The sequence below is a fragment of the Monodelphis domestica genome, chromosome 7, assembly GCF_027887165.1.
Source record: "Monodelphis domestica isolate mMonDom1 chromosome 7, mMonDom1.pri, whole genome shotgun sequence".
Lineage (NCBI taxonomy): Eukaryota > Metazoa > Chordata > Mammalia > Didelphimorphia > Didelphidae > Monodelphis > Monodelphis domestica.
In genome coordinates this window covers 38,742,183-38,752,908 of record NC_077233.1, presented here as the reverse complement: position 1 = coordinate 38,752,908, position 10,726 = coordinate 38,742,183, and positions in this window count along the sequence as shown.

The window sequence follows — 10,726 nt, the reverse complement described above, 5'->3', positions numbered from 1 at the left end:
TATTACCTGTGACCATAGGCAAGTCATTTAACCTGTGTCTGTCCCATTTGTAAAATAGGGAAATAAAAATAGCACCTATGTCCCAGTGCTATTATAAAGATCAAATAAGTTAATATTTACAAAGCACCTAGCACATAGGAGGGACTTAATAATAGCTAACATTCATGTAGCATTTACTGTGTGTCAGGATCTCATCTCATTTGATCCTCACAATAATCTTGTGAGGTGTGTGTTATTATCCTCATCTTATAGATGAGGAAACTGAGGCAGTCATTAAATGATATACCCAGATTCACATTGTAAGTGTCTAAGGACAAGTTTGAACTCAGATGTCTCCTGATTCCAAGCCTAGTGCTCTGTAGCTGCATCCTCCTAAATGTAAGTTCTTTCTTCCTTTCCTCTGCCCCCCAAGCCCAATACTCAGCCCACTATCCTGCTACAAAGTATATACATAGATGCAAAGAACTTGAATGCTGACTCTCTCTCTGTCTCTATCTCTGTCTCCCTTCTCTGTCTTTTCTCTAACTCTCTTTTTCTCTCACATGCATACATTTCTAAATCAATACAGAGATACACTCAAAAATATATACATATATGTGTGCATAATATATATATATATATATATATACATGTAATTCAGTAAGGGAATAGATAATCTTTCTGTATAAAGATGGGCAGCTCAGTGGTACAGTGGACAGAACTGGAATCAAGAAGTCTCATATCCACAGGCTCAAATTCCAACTTAGATACTTACTAGCTGTGTGACCCTGGGCAAAGCATCCCTTCCTTTTGTTTGCCTCGGTTTCCTTATGTGTAAAATAAGCTGGAGAAGGAAGTGGCAAACCAGTCCAGTATCTTTGCCATGAAAACTCCAAATGGGGTCACAAAGAGTCAGATGTAACTGCAAAAGACTGAACTGTGTATGGTTGTATGTATATATATATATACATATATACACATACACACTATAGTTATAGTATATATAGAATATAATCATGCTGTGTGTTTTAAAATGCCTCTGAACCCTGGGAGACTACATCTCCCAGGACCCTCTACCCCAACTTCCTCAGACACATCCCACTTCCTTTGTGGGAGATGTCTGAGAAGATATAAAAAGATGGGAGAAGCACAAGTTCAGGAGGCCTTTTCTAGAGAAGAGCCTTGCTGGGTTAAGAGCCTTTGGTCCCCACATACCTGCAAGAGATGTAATTTTCTTTGACTTTCCAGATCTTTATTTTCAGAGCAAAAATAAACCTATCTAAATATCCATGAAGTCTGGCTCAATTTTAATTTCAGTCCCTAGCATAATTATAGGCTAGAAGGAAAAGCCTGGTCAGTTTCATTATTGGGGCTACCAGGAGCATAAAGGGACGCCCGGCTACCTTCCCTTCCTTTCTCTACCCTCTTCCCTCCATTTCACCATCACAATGCTCACATATTTATTTATGCAAATGAAATTCAATAGGCAGAAAGATACTCTTTGGGTATATACACAAATATGGATATATACCCATGTATATACATATAATTATTTATGCGTATGTAATTCAGGGTGGGAAAAGCTAACCTTTGGGTATTGTGCAGTATGGAATTTTCCAGAGGCTCATGAGATCTATTTTATAGAGTAACAATACAGACAGCTCCAAAGGTGTCTGTTTGTATTAATATTTATATAAAATCTTTAATTGCATGAGGTTATGAATCAATAAAGAAGCTTGTCACATGGAAGACAAATCTGGAAAGACAATCTTGCTTTCCAAAAATCTAATGCACAAACCATTGTAACAGATGCAGGAGATTGGGGCTCTGACAATTCCATTTAGCCAGCAGTAAAAGGAGAAATAAGGAATGATAGACATATCTCTCTGCCACCACTCCTCCAGCCCCATCATCCTGAATTTAATGTCCGGAGCACTCCCTGACTCATTTCAGCCCATATGCCTCTACCCACTTTATGTTTAAAGCCTAAATATTTTATTCTCAAATTAGGGGTAGTCAATCCAAGTGCTTTTTCTGCTCCCAAAATGAAATGTTCTCCCATGTGCCAGAACAATTTCCTCAATCACCTAGCAGCTTCCCAGGGGACACCTAAAGAACCAGATGTAGTAGGCTGAGAAAATACTTGGATACCATTAGAAAACATAGGGTGCATGTGCCCCCAAAAGGCATCCAAAGAATAGGAGAAATAAAGATTGAACATGCATATACAATTTAAGGAAATTTGGAATGAAAGTGGCATATGCTTTAGGGAAGCAGATAAGAAATAAGAAAGAAGTTTGGGCTTTCCTTGACTTAAGAAAATAATAATAATAAGAAAATAGGAGATGAATAAACCCTCTCTTTCCAGCTTTCCCTTCTTTCTAGCTGACCTTAGTGAATGGCCTAGAGCACTAAGAGATAAAGTACCTTGCTTAGAGTCACATAGCTAATAAGTACCCAGGACTTCCTGGCTTCAAGAACAGCTCTCTATTCACTCCCCTGTGCTCACAAACACTGGTACCAGCCTCTGAATTAGATACACTTCTTCATTTTGCTTTTGGAACAAGTATTTTGTTTTTTGCATTGATGGGACCCCATCAATGATTGAGGCATGCTATGACTATTCATTACTTGCTATAGCTCAATCTGGCAATGTGTGAATATTTATGAAGGCTGCTTCATTTTTTTGATTGGCTCTGATCCTGGGAGCCTTAATAAGCTGAAGGTTTACACCAGATTTGCACTCTTAGGAAGCAGGGCAGAATACCAAACATGGGATAGGCTTGGATTATTTTCCATAAAGAAGCACCTTGCTATATTAAAACTTGGAAGAGTATGTGTAGCCCCCCCAGGCTGCTCTCTTCTAATGGATGGTCTTTTTGAAATCCTTGTCATGCCTTTCAGAAACTCCATGATCTCCATTTTACATGTAGGAACACAAAAGAAGACAGACAAGAAAATGGATCATCAAGTAAAGAAAGACTCTTTACCTTCAAGAGAAATGTCATTGATTCACCAGATTCAATCTTCATCTTTAGTAAGAAAATGATCAGATTTGTCCATATTTACCAGAATATTTATTCTTTAGAAGTTTGGGGAAGGGGAGAGGGAGGGTAAGGGAAGAAGTTGATAACATTCACATGAATGCTTATAATGGTGGATGAAAAGAGTAGGCATCTGAATAACAGAATTAATATTTACTTTATAAAAATATTAGATGTAGAATCAGATAGAATAAAAGAAAAAATGTACAGTTCCACTCAGTGAATTTTAGGTTAACATAATTACAAACATGCATATACACATTATACACATATATCAATTGTCAGGGATCTAAAATTTCTTCATGTGGTAAGATCCTTTCAGTGTGGAAATTCTTTGCCTCTGAAACAGAAAATAATGATAGTTTATATTTACAGAGAGCTTTACTGGTGGGCAAAAAGCATTAATGAATTATTCCATTGGATTCTCATAATAATCCTGTGAGGTAGATGCTGCTATTATCTATAAAAATTAATTAACTGAAATGGAGATTTAAATGCATTACCCTTGTCAAACACTGTCAGGAAGTGTCTGGGGAAGGATTTGAACTCAGATCTTCTTTTCTCTCAGTACTCTTTATTTAATTGTTTTTATTATACATTTAGAGAGTTTTGGTTAAATGACTTGGTCACAGTCATGGAACTAGAGTCATGACAAGTTTAGTACTCTATATGCCGTAACTCCTGGCATTTTTTGTGTTAGTGTATATAGATTCACATATGCATGCATCACTGTAATGTATTTTGCATATGTGTCCTGGAGATATTGTATATGTATACATGTCCAGGCAGGTACAAGTTTTGAAGGCAAAATCTGAATTCCTACTTTCTAGACTTCAATTCAGTATTATATCTCCCCTGCCTCCAAGCTGCCTAATTTTTAAAAGAGGGGATTTTTTATTAAGCATGGATTGACTAAAATAATTTCTAAAGATCCTTCTAATTCTGAGATTCTTTGATTCAGCTTCAGAAAGTCTGGTATTATAGCAAGGGAAAGGGCTCATTCAGGAAGTCTACAGAACTCTCCTGCTTCAATATATAAACTACATTTTATTTTGGCCATTCGGGCCTCGACTGGTCTTGCTAGCATCTATTACTAGATTTTTTCCCAACTTATTTTTAAAATATTTTCCACATTATATTTCTTTTTTCAGTTTACATTTCAATGCAATTTTAAGTGTTTTCTGACATTTTTCAATTCATGTTCTCTTCTTCCTTCCCAACTCCACAAAAGGTAGATAATGTAACGTAGATTGTACATATAATATATAATATGTATTTCCATGTCCATCATGTTTTTAAAGGTGACACATTGCTAACAAAAATTCATGGAGGGAATAAAGTAAAGAATAGTATATTTCAATTTGCATTCTGACTACATCTGTTCCTTTCATGGTGGTAGATTTCATATCTTTTGGAATTTTCATGGATTCTTGCTTTTCTGATTATAGTTCAGTCTTTCACAATTGATCATCATACGTTAATGTTATTTTGTACAACGCTCCCCTGTTCACTTTGCAGAATTTTTCAGAATTTTTTATGATCATCATATTTATCATTTCTTATGGCACAATAGCATAGGCCTTGTTCATCCATTCCCCAATTGGTGAATACCACTTCAGTTTCCAGGTTTTTTGCCACCACAAAAAAAAAAAAACCTGCTATAAGTATTTTTGTATAGGTTGATCCTTTTCCCCTATGATATAGATATAGTGGTGATATTGCTGGGTCAAAGTGTATGTGCACAGTTTTATGTTCCTTTGTGAATGGTTTCAAATAGCTCCCCAGAATGATGATATCAGTTCACAGCTCCACCAACAGTGTATTAATATTCCAGGTTTTCCACATCCCCTCAAACACTTATCATTTTCCATTTTTGTCATGTTATCCAACCTGATGGGTGTCAGGTGGTACCACAGAGTTGTTTAAATGTGCATTTCTCCACTTAGTAGTGATTGGGAGCATTTTTTCATATGACTAAGGATAGTTTAAATTCCTTCACCCAAAAACTGCCTCTTCATATCCTTTGATCATTTGACAATTGGGGAATGCACTGTATTCTTATAAATTTGACTCTGTTCTCTATATATTTGAGAAATGAAGCCTTTGTCAGAGAAACTTGCCATAATGATTTTTCTCATTTTGGTGTTTGCCTTTTAATCTTGCTTATGTTTATTTTGTTTGTGCAAAATCTTTTTTATTTGATGTAGTCAAAGTTATCTGTTTTATATCTTGTAATATCATCTATGTCTGATTTGGATATAAATTCTTCACTTCTTACTAGGTTTTAAAATGAATTAGTATGATAAGTCAAACAGCTAGGCAGGTCCGTTAAAAACACATATTAATTCAATCATGGGATCACCATAAGGTTTTTCTGGATTAACAGAATAATTCATAACTTATGTTTCTCTGACATGTGATCTGAAAGTCAGGCTCACCTACTTAGCATGATGAGTCATCAGAATATAAATTAAATGAAAGCTCTAACTTCGATCAGAACCTATTATGTGCGTTTAGTTTGGCTGCCTGAAAGAGCATCTCAAGGAGGGCAACCACAATAGCAAACGCCCCCAAGTTCGTGATCTATGAGGGTTATTTTAAGGAAATTATAATGTTTTGCCTTAAAAAGCTTAAAACTAGCATGTAGTAGACTTGGTTCCCTTGGCCACCAAAGGCAAAACTAGGGAGACTATAGGAAAATTACCAGGATGCAAATGTAGGCTCTAAAAAGACAAAGAAAATTCTTCCATAATTATTAAATCTATGCCTATGTAAAATAGGTTGCTTGAGGGATGTGTGGGTTTTCCATTAGTGGTAGTCAGAAAGCCAAGGCTAGATGGCCATCCCTTTTGGGTTACTCTAGAGTGGATCAATTCATGGTACAGATTAGGACTTGAGTCCTTTGAAGTTACTTCTCTGTGTTCTACAATTAGAAGAAATTAGAAAGATGAAAAGACACTGACTACAATCATGGAATTGCCAACCCAATATGCTTAAGCAATCTGTTCATTCAAAAAATTGGAAATGGTTTAAAAGCAAAGTAACTGACATTATCATTTTTTTAGAGATAAAATTAACCAATTAAAAGAAGTAGCTATGACAAGGAGACCAAAATGAATGCTTGACCTCCACAGAAAGCAAAGATATGGCAAATACTAGAAACACAAATTGAGAGAACATGTTCAATTTCAAAACACTGTCAAGGAGAATGACAGAAGACTCTAAGTTGCAGAGCATCATAAAATAGAAAACAGCAACTGAAGAGGAAATGGGACTTCAGAGAGCTTGGAGTGGTACTAAGCTCTTCCTCGTCATCCACTGAACATTTGTAGATGTAAAACTGAAGTCTAATTTCATTAGCAACAAAAGCTAAACCTTTGAATTTGAATTTCCACCACCTCAGTTAACACATGCTCTAAAAAGCAGTGGCAATAACATTTGGGGCTATGCAGTTGGGAAGAAAAATTAGACCAACAGGAGCCTCCTTTTGGAGGCAGTTAGGTGACCATGTATAGAATACCAGACATAGGCTCAGAAAACCTGAATTTCAATCCTGCCTCAAACCCTTACTAGTTAGATGTCTCTGAAAAAGTCACTAAAATTTCTGAATCTCAATTTCTTCATCTTCAAAATCAGGATGATAGTGGTACCTACCTTCTACAGTAGTTATTAGGAAAGTAAACATAACGTATTAAGTTTTGTATAACATTTAAAGCATTATTATAAAGGTTACCATCATCTCATTGATATTAAATTGACAAGTCAATTAAGTTCAGAGGAATACATTACTAAATGATTGGCTATCAATCAATATTTCTAGTTATTCATATTAACTCATGAAATAGTACAATAATACCTAGGAGAGAGCCTTTCAAATTTAGAGGAGAGAAGCACCATTCAGATAAATTCATAGGTACTAATGATAATTTGTATTTGAGAAATAGGCTAAAAGATATCAACAAGAACATGCATTTTCCAAAAAGGCATTGAAGGAACAAAAAGACCACTGAGAATAGAGCATTCCATCTATTAGAGTAATGCTCACAAAGTATCAAAAGAACCAAGGAGAATGTCTCCAGTGCCTTGAATAGATCATTTAGAAGAAAATTCTGTGGGGAAGTGATTTCCAGCCCCACCAACTGACAACCAAGAGCTGAACAGAGAGCAGGCAGGCCAACCTCAATAAAGTGGCAAAGCACCCAGAGATGAGAAGAAGCATGAAGAAGGCAAGTCAATTGCCCACAACACCACTTACTTTGTACATGGCCCCTCAAACCCTGATGGGGACAGCCTATGACCCTGAACCCAAGAGTCATAAGAAGAGTTACATTAAACAAGGGCTTTAAAGAGGAAGCATTACTGTCCACTAATATATATATTATATATTAATATAATATTTAATATTATACATATATAATGGAGGACCCAGACCCAGAGTGGATAGAATATATAGAATATTTTCCATTTAGGGATTTCCCTTAATACCCAGCCATGATCTTCTGGTATTCTAACCTCTGGTTAGTGAGAGTAAAATAGAATCACTTTCTCTCACTGGGTCAATCGTGCAAACACTTTGGAGACAAATGATATAGAAAAAAAAACAGTATCTCTTTTATTATAAGAGGGGATACAAACTATTTATAGATCATGAGACCTTTCCATCTGACTTGTAGCTGAACTCTCCCATATTTGTTCTCTCCCCATGGGGATTGGAGCCATTTGAGAGTATGGGCTGCTTATTTTTCTGTGTATCCCAAGGGCTTCATGCAGTTATACACCTAGTTAAGTGCTTTGTAAAACATTTCATTCATTCATTCATTTTTGGAGAAGCTATGGAAAGATATAGAGAAAAATGCATAGGATGGGAGAGCAAGGGCAGATTGTGATTGATAGTGGCAGAGGTCATACTTAAACTAATAAACCCATAGACCAACTAGAGTAACAGTAAGTGATTCCCATGGAATCAAGGGGAAATAATTTTATAAATTAAGTGGAAATAAGATCAAGGGCTTGTAGAAAAATTTCACTGAAAACAACAAATGCATTAAATAAAATTATAAGCAAACTTTTCCCATGAAAGCCTCAATTTGTACATCTAAAATAGGAGCACAATTTAATAACTTGGTAAGTTAAGAGAAAGGCTGAAATCAATTTGATCATTACATTAGTTTTTCTTTATAACATACGAAGACTCCATAGACTTAAGATGCTGCCACTGCTTGGATACCTCCGGGAAACTTTTTTTTTTCTCCTTTTGGAAGTATCTGGAAAATTTATCTTGTTAACGGCTTTGCTTTTATACCATAGATCTCACCTCCATATTTGATGTATTTTTATCTCATTCCATCTCCCATCTACCTAGTTTGAGGTCATAATCAGTTCAATCCAAGTGTCTAATTAGGATTATTTCAATTAAGGAAACACTGCCCTGCCTGATACAAGCATCCATTATCTCTGCTGATTTACGGTACCATTTGGCTTATTAGAGGCTTCTGACTTGAAAAGATAGAGAGTATCATCCTGCCAGTGGAGCATTTGCATTGACGTGAACAGCTGAGCTTTATTTTTTAAAATCATATGCAATTTGCATTGTAAATTTGTCATCTAATGCTTCACTTAACCTACCTATTTTTCAGGTACCTATCATTAGCCTAATGCTCTTTTATAATTGCTTTATGCCTTTGATTCACACTGTTCAGAATTGTAGGGCTGAGATGTCAAGTATTTTGGGGCAGTACTTGAGTTTATATTTCTTGAACTTTGGATACCTGTTTTGAAATCATGCATGCCTGAGTGTTATGACCTGCATGTCAACTAATTAGTTGAAGTTAAACATAGGCTTAATTGTTTCAGACCCTAAAATGGCTGCAAGGGAATATGGTTACTAGATCAGTAGATTAATTACTTGATTGATTGCATCAATGACCAAGTCTTCCCCTATAGTTAGCCTTCCCAGTGATTATGTTCATTTTCCTTAATGGTTTGCAGATGATTTATAGTCATCTCAAATAATTTTTAATCACATCTTTAATCTCCAGATTTGCACTTTAGAAATTCACCTGCATCACTGCAGAAATTAAAAAATGCTCCCAGAAAAAGCAATTTTCTATAATGGGTACCTATAATCTTAGAACCATAAAAGAGTAGTGATCCATTCTCCATTTGCCTAGACACCCCTCCCCACTGCAAAAAAAAAAAAAACAAAACAAACAAACAAAAACAAAAAACACAAACACAAACAAATTAAAAAACCCCGAGTGCTAAGAATACCCATTAATCTGAGAATGTTTGGGATTTATGTAAAGAATACAGATCCCAGCATTATAGAATATTACTCAATTGGAATCAGTCCCTAAAATCTACTCCTTTAATCCATTCCCTTATGGATAGGTGTCCCTGCTCCTTTCCCAGGCCAATGGATATACATGTATTCTTGATCCTATCCTCTTCCATCTTCTTTAATAAATGGCTTCACTGTCATCGCCTCTCTCCCATCTCAAATCCTTCCCTCTCTATGATTTCTTATAATCTTAAATCTCCTTAGTCATTATAATAATCCCCACTAGTTCTCACCATCTCCTCCAGATATCATTACATCTTTCCTCCAATTCATAACTAAACTCTTTGAAAAAGCTGTCTTCACTCAGGGCTTATACTTCTACCTTCAATCTCTTCTAAATCCTCTATAATATATAACTTTGGACTTTATAACTCCATTGAAACTTTTCTTCCTAAAGTTATTAACGATTTCTTAATTGAGAAATCTCATGTTCTTTTCTCAGTATTCATCCTTCTCTATTCTCTCAGCAGGATTTGTCACTGTTACCTTTCTTCTCCTACCAGATATTCTCTCTCTTCTATGGATTTCCATGACCCTAGTCTCTTATGATTCTCCTCATTACTCATTGACCACTCCCTCTCCATATCTTTTTCTTGATTTTACTCTGGGTCATTCCCACTGTCTGTATACCTCAAAGTTCATTACTGTATCCTCATCTTCATCCTCTCTTTCATTCAGTCAATCAGTTGTGTCTAACTCATCATGGACCCATTTGGGGTTTTCTTGACAAAGATATTTGAACGGTTTGCCATATCCTTTTCTAGCTCTTCTTACAGATGAAGAACTGAGGCAAACAGGGATAATTGACTTGCCCAGGGTCACAAAGCTAGTAAGTTGCTGAGGCTGGATTTGAACTCAAAAAATGAGTATTCCTGACCATAGGTCCTTCACTCTATCCACCATATTACCCACCTGCCCCATAAAATATGACATTATATATAATATATGCATATTATAACACAATATATATACAATGTACATAAATAACATAAATATATACATACCTAAATACTTGCCATATGTGTGTATATATGTATATATTTATGTATATATGTAAATATATATTTATGATGTGTTACTGAGTTTTAGGAGGGCATGGATTGGAGATACACATACTAGGTGTTTATGTATGTAAATATTTGTTTATAATGTTTATAAACATGTTTATATATGTATACATATACATCTATGCATACATATGCATATAAACATTCACATATACATATGTATATACATTTATGAACATCATAAACATATATACATATATCCCAATCCCACCCCCTCCTGAAACTCATCATAAATGACTTGTAGGTCATTTTGAACTGGAATTCCATTCTCATCTCAAGTTGAACATTTTCAAAGC